Consider the following 7,688-nt stretch of genomic DNA (forward strand, 5'->3'; position numbering starts at 1 on the left):
TGTTGTCAAGGAGACAAACACAGTGAGATGACACAAAATAACAGGGAAACCAAATCTGATCTAACGGAATGGTCAGTATGGCTCCCTCAAAGAAGCGACACTTAAGCAACTCCTAATGGAAGAGGAGGATAACAAGTTGAAGATGTAACTTTCCTCAGAAGAGACACTAACACAAGCAAAGGCTCTGAGGCAGAAGAAAGCATGACCCTTTGAAGGAATGGCAAGGAAGTCAAAAGGGATAAGGGTCAAAACAGTGTAGACAACACTATTGGTCACCTCTCCAGTAACTATTCCATCTCCTCTTCCTCACTCCTAATAGAATCACACTTGGGTTCCAGCAGACACCCTCATCCACACATAGTCATGTGCTTTAGAGCAAGATGACTCCATTCTTGATTTTAGGAAGTGGATACTGTTGAGACTTCAGTCAGTCATGGCCACCTCTTTTCTCCCTGCCAGTGATTAGTTAAAGAATGGCATGAGTGAAAGCAGGAAAAGAAGTTGTTGCATGCGCTAAACAAGAGATGGTAGTTTGGACCAGGGAGTTGTCAATGGAGATAGAGATTTGCATGGAGAAATAAGGTAGAGCAACGTGTACAGGATGTCTCCTAGGTTTCTGGCTTAGGCAAATAACGATCAATCTTTTCCATATAGTCAAAGCCAGAGAAATATGTTTTAAAAATGAATAGTCTTATGTTAGTCTTAATATATTTCTCTTAAATAAACCTAATTAGAACTAGTCAAGGATCATACCTAAAACATATCTCATCCTCATACAGGATACTGGCTTCAGAAGTTCATGCAAACTTATCAAGAATGAATGAGGCTAACTAGATTTTGTCTTACAATACAAATCAATGTTTTCTAAAATTCTAACCTATAATTAACAATCCTGCCTACAAATAACATCAATTTCTGAATATCATTTATTTTGCCTTGCCTGCTTCAAAAAATGATTTAAGCTAGCAAAATGTCCAAATCAATTAAAAGCCAAGCCAAGAATAAAGTAGTCCAAGGATTTCTGACCACTCTTGTGTTCTCTAAAAATAATTCCAGAGAAATTATATGGAGGTACCTAATCAATTATGCTCATCAAATTTATCAAATTAGGTCTCATAACAACAGTAATGAAGGTTCCTACTACAGATACCAACAGACCCAGGCAAAAATATAACCTACCTTGACAAGTTGATGAAGTGCCATTTCTTTCAGAAGGTGGTGTACTTGGACTGCTGAAATGACGTGAAGTTCCTCGGTCCTCGTCATCGTTTGTAAAATTCTTTGAATGGCACGTACAACCACGTGACAATGGTACTTCAGCTTTTTTGCTTAAGCTTTCATCCGCTGGCTTCCCTAAAAGTGAAAGAACCTCTATTTATAATATTTCTAATTCAAAAGACATTAATCATCCTCTGCAGCTACAGTGAGCAAGCACTCGAATTTGCCCAGGATTGGGAGATTTCCCAGGCTGTAAGATTTTCAGTGCTAAACCTGGGAAAGTACCTGGCAAATCTGGACAAGTTGGTCACCCTATCTGTAGCATCAAATTAGGACAGGAGAGAAACACTTATGATGTCAGAGACATTTATAGAGAAATTATCATCAATTTGCATAACTTACAAAAAGATAATAGTCAAAAATTAATAATGTAATAAAGGCACAACCACTTGAGTATTTGTTTATATTCAGACTTATTAAAATATCAAGCAGGGAGGATTAAAAGAAAGACCAAAAGTATATTCTTAGTTACTGCTATTTCTTTAAATGAATCATTCTGGATAAAAAGTACTTTATTATATTTTTTTCCAGTCCCAATAATCAAGCTGAATATATCAACCAAATACTTACCACGAAGAAGAGACTGTTGCCACGCTAAAGCAGCACAAAGTAAAACTAAGCTTTTCCCACTTTCTGTAGGGCTCTCCAACAAACAGTGCTGCTTACTTTTTAATCCTCGGACAATCTATTGACACAAAAACAATAAAAAAATAATCAGTAAACAATTTACTTCATTAGGGTCTGTCTCCATCACAAGTACAAACACAACAAGAAGTAAGGTTGTACTTGAGGGAACATAGCAATAGCAGAAGGGAGAATTAGTATTTAGTTCAATCTAGACCTTATGCCTTTATCTTTCTCCCTAAAATTATGTTGGACTTAAAAGCATATAGGCATAAAAGAAATGAACAAAGCAATTTGTACCTTAATGATGCAAGCACCGTCATTTCTGTAAAACTAGAGTACACTAATATCATGGATGAAAACTTAATGGAGGATACTGCTAGGGGGAGTGTAAATCGCTACAGCCACTTTGGACAGAAATTAACAATTTCTAGCAAAGTTGAAGATACCCAACACCAGGAAGTCCAGTCCTATGTATATATCCAAAACCTGTCCCACAGGAACATAAGGAAACATGCATAAGAAAGTTCATAGCAGCATTGTTTATAATTGCAAAAGAATGTAAACAACTTAAATGTCTGTCAAAGGAAAATGGATAAAAAATTTCTGGTATATTCATACAATGGAATACTACGCAGCAATTAAAATAGATGAACAATCAATAAGGCTACTTCTTAAAAATAATGTTAAGCAACTAAAAACACTTCTGAACAAATATAGGTACAGTATCATATCATTGTACAAAGTTTATAAACAGGTAAAGTAATGCTCTATATTGTTTACGGATACATACGTATGTAACAAAAGTATAACAACACGTCTAGGAAAGAAAAAGAATAAATTCAGCATACTAGTAATGTTACTTGCAAACAAGGTATAAAGTAAATATGGCAAAAGATTAAGATTGAACAACTCTGGAAAGTTGGCTTACTCATTTGTCTATTAATTTTCTATATGATTGAAACATCTCAAAAAATATTGTGAGAAATATAGTATTCTGTGTAAAAGACAGTAAATACTTTGTAGAAGGTAGTAATTCCGTAAAGTAAATAGAAGTGCCAAATGAGCTGAGAATAGTTTTCAGAATATTCCCCTTTGCCTCCTAACCATATACAGTTTATAGCAATCAGGATTATTTTTTGAAAGGTTACATGTTCTTCCATGAACCCAGCAAATATTTTCAATCCATTTACTATCTGAGAAAATGAATGTAGTCACAGATTCAGTATACGTTATGAATTATCAGCATCTTTATCTTAACGAAGACTTAAGTATGAAAAATATTTGCAGAATTCATTATAGCAAGCTATGATGGACAAGCTTTACAAGGAAAGTTCATCTTCACCCCACCAACTGTATATTCAGACCATATTGAAGAGTCATGCTTTCTTGTTTACTTAGATTCCTAACTGCAGCAGAAACGAAAATCAAGACTGAAACAATGCCATTCAAAGAAAACCAGATACCCAACTAGACTAGGACAGAAGTCTAGAAATAAAAAGGGGATTCCTAAATGTATAAACGAAACAAATGCAAGTAAAAAAATTTCCTAGTCTTAACCATCACAGTGGTTGAGAACATGTCTCAGAATCTGACAAATCCGGATTTGTATCCCTACTCTGCCAAAGCTGTGGACCAGGAGGTAGAAGTACGAGTTCTAGATCAGGTTCCCACAACTCAGATGTGTTTCCTTGATCATGTCTTCACTTCTCTAGACTAAGATCCTTATCTGTAATAATCCCTAATTGAAAAGCTGTTGTAAGGAAGAAAATGCCTCGGCACACAGTAGGTGCTTGATAATTCTGATTTAAAGGTCAGAAGGGTATAATGAAAAGAAAATGGGCTTTGGAGTAAAGCAAGCTTAAGTGTGAGTCCCACTGTGTGAATCACTGAACCTCAGTCTGTTTCTTCATCTGTGCAATGGAGATAAGATTATCTACCTGATAGAGTTTTGATGAAAATTAGCCAGGCATTGAGTTAAGAATTAAGTAAGGTAATGGATAGAACGTGCCTAAACTCCAGTATTTGACACAGATGAGGTGATCTACTTTAATCCCCACCTCTTCTAAACCACCTGTGCTTAATCTAGGATCCAGAGACGGAAGTCAGAGACTGTGCTCTCTTGCTATTGCGTGCAGAAGTCTTGGTACATGACTGCGTTTCTCTGAAGAGAAAGTCCGTGGATTTCTCATTCCCAGAACTATATCCTAATAAAATAACTGAAAACAGAGGGGACACTGATATGCACTGTTATCAACTGAGGACTTCCTTGCAATAGTGGAAAAAAACGGTAAATTCGACCTGGGGATGGAGGGATGGTTAAAGGGGTAATTCAACAGCTTATGAAGCCAATTATACCCTGACCCCTAGCCTGTGTTCCAAAACAAGCTAATAACCACTATTCTGAGGTATTTCCCAGTTCTAATATTCTGTGACTCTATCTGTGCAACTCTTGAGTAGAGATTTGGTGGACTCTAACCCCTTCACCGAAGCCAATAACGCAACGCCGGCTAGTTCCTCAGATACAGCCTAGAAATCCATCCCGCCCCCAAGTCACCGCAATCCCCCAGTGGATAAAGCACGAGCCCCCATCCACCTCCCGCCGTCGTCCCCGCCGCCACGAGTCAGCGGAGGGCCAAGGGGGCCCGGGGCCTCTCCCCAGGGGTCGGGACAGGCTCCCTCCGGCCTCCGCGTGTTCAGAACCCCGAGGCCCGGGGACGCGGTCACCCCGACGGCCCGCACGGCGGCCAGGCGAGAGCAGAAGGCTCTCTTCGGGCAGGCTGCACGCAGCCCCAGGAGAGACAGGCTGGCCTGTTCTGAGGAAAACCGAGGCAGCGCTGCCTGGGCTCCGAGTCCTGGGAGAAAAGGAAATGGTATCTGCGAGCACACACTGCGGAGCCTGGCAGAGAGGAGAGGCCCCAAACCTCTCGCCTCCTCACCGGGCTGCCACTCCCTGGCTGAGCGCGGACTCTGGCTCCTCACCTGCTCCCTCCTCCGCTCTCTCCAGGCCGCGCGCAAGCGCTCTTGCGGACGAATTCCCGCCTCCCACCCCCTCGACTCCCAGCACCCAATCACCCACCAGAACAGAAACCAACCAACCAATCCCGGCGTGAGGTTTGGGGGCGAGAACGCTGGCCCCCGAGGGAAGCCTCCGCAATAAAAACCAACGCAAAGTATTTCGTGGCCCTGAGGCGAACGCTTGAAGAGGGAGGGACGCGAGCAGATCGCAGGGTTTAAAGGAAAAGTCTTCTCCGTTTTGAGATTTTGAAACCGGCAACTTAACCCGTGCAACCGTTTCCTTGGAAACTCGCAGTCTCATTCTTCAGGTCTGTAGACCATCGAAAGGAAACCCTTTGAAGCCTTGCCAGGTTCTTCCCAGAGCGCCGGTCAGTGCCGCTCAGCTCACGTTTCCGAACTTCATGGCGGCCCGGGTGTCGCACAGACGGAGGCGGGAACTACCAAATGCCTGAGCCTGGCCAGAGGACAAGGCTGGTTGACGAGTGGCCGCAGAACCTCAGGATGTTCCAGGCTTCCCCGGATAGCGAGTTCCACCAGAGCGAATCTGTAGAGCGCTCTCGCCCCAGTCACTTCTGCTCCATCAAGGCTCATCCGCCTTCTGTCCCTCCTAAAACCGGGTTGTTATTCTTTGCCATGAAGAACATTTCAGTTTCCTCAAAGGTAGGGAGTTAATCGTGATCTCTCCAAATTGTGATTTTGTCAATTTCTGAATAGCCTAAGCTTGGCTCCGATACGAGTGTCTCAAAAAAGTAAAACGTGAGACAGTTTCTCAAGTTTGAGCACCTAGTTTGGGGAGAGGTTTGCTGCAGGGGGAGCAGCGGGAGGAGAGTGGATTTGTTTGCTTCCCTTTCAGTTTTACTGCATCTTCCCCAATTGCAAAATGTACAGTGCTAAAAATAAATTCTACCTTTTAATTTAGTAATCTCAGGCTCAAAAATTTATCCTAAATGAGTAATCTAAAAGAAAGAAAAAGTAAAAATACCTAAATTGATAACATTGCCTATTGTAATCCTGAAAAAAGTCATCAACCTCCCGGTCTAGAAATAGCACCCTATACGGTTATGATACATCAGTTTGATCATTAGGAAGCCAATAAAATAATTATCAAAAGTAAACAACTTTCGGGCCGGCCCCGTGGCTTGGTGGTTAAGTGCGCGTGCTCCGATGCTGGTGGCCCGGGTTCAGATCCCGGGCGCGCACCGAGGCACCACTTCTCTATCCATCCTGAGGCCGAGTCCCACATACAGCAACTAAAAGGATGTGCAGCTATGACATACAACTGTCTACGGGGGCTTTGGGGGGAAAAATAAATAAAATCTTTAAAAAAAAAGTAAACAACTTGCAAAAAGTTTCATATAAAGTTAAATGAAAGAAAGCAGACTCCCTACTGGGTCTTATGAATTCCATTATGTGAAAATATATATGCATAAAGAAAGATGGAAAGTATAAAAAATATAACTTACTGTTAAAACAGTGGGATGAAGGATAATTTATCAATACTTAAAAATATCTTAAAATTTTTATTCTGCTTTTACAATTTTTTTAAATATCAAATCGTTTAAGTAACTGCTCCAGGGAAACTGCTACGATTTTCGATTTTCCTCCGCTCAATTCCTAAGACTCTCAACCGATTCTAGCCTTGTATGGCCATTTGACGTGTGTGGCATTAACAGAAATGGATACACGTAGGCTCTGGAGCCAGACAGTCCTGGATTCCAGTCCCTTTAACTGTTCCTTTCAGGTGAACAGTAGTGAAAGAAAACACAAAAAACTACAAGTTCATTTGATAAAGAATATGAATGTTTATAAACCAATATTCAAAATAGCTGCACACATCTGTTTTCACTTGAATAAAAAAATCACATTGTGACAAATTTTGTAAGCTTAACTTAAAATACATGAATCTTAACATTTACTAATAAAGTTACACATTTTGTTTACATCATCAACGAATGTGATGAAAAACAGCATGTTGTTATTTAAACACAGCAGGTTTTGACCAGCCTTTGAAAACTGATCCAAGAATGTGCGCTGCATTTAGTTAGAAACCATTTATTTCAACTTTTTGAACTCCTAGAGGTTTCCTACTCACATAAAATATTCCAAAGCCTCAGTTTAAAATAAAACAAAACAAAAGAACACAGGACCGCTGTATTTAATCTTAGAAGACTACAAAACTGCCTTGTTTAAAAATATGAATATTCTTAAAGTATTTTTTAAGTGTATGCTTTTATTTTTCACATCGAAATTACTTGATTGGACATTAAGCATCTGATATCTCAGGGAAGGCCAGCCCAGTATCCTGTTTTTCAGAGCTGACCAGGTGTTTCTGATGCAATCTATGGACCAGCAGAGACCCATTTGACTAAAGAAGAAATATCTAATCAAGTGTTCTCTAAACATTGCTGCATAATGGAATCAACTGGGGAATCTTAAAAAAAAATACTAACGCCTGACTCCCAACCGCAGACATTCTGACTTAATTGGCATGGGTTACAATTGGGGATCAAGAGTTTTAACAGCTCTCCATGTGATTTTAATGTGCATCAAAATTTGGAGCCACCACAATGATGCAAGACACAATAGTGATCTAAATCACAATTAGCCACAAATGACAGATGTCTATAGAGGAGAACTCACTTTTAAAGAAGTTTCTCAAGTTGGAAATACTTTATAGTTTCTCTCTGTTTCTTAAGATCAAATTTATGCTTTTTCTGAAAGTTATAATGACTCTTTAATTAGTAGTCTTCAGAGGGGATTTATATTGT

Source organism: Diceros bicornis (genome assembly GCF_020826845.1).
Source record: "Diceros bicornis minor isolate mBicDic1 chromosome 30 unlocalized genomic scaffold, mDicBic1.mat.cur SUPER_30_unloc_4, whole genome shotgun sequence".
Lineage (NCBI taxonomy): Eukaryota > Metazoa > Chordata > Mammalia > Perissodactyla > Rhinocerotidae > Diceros > Diceros bicornis.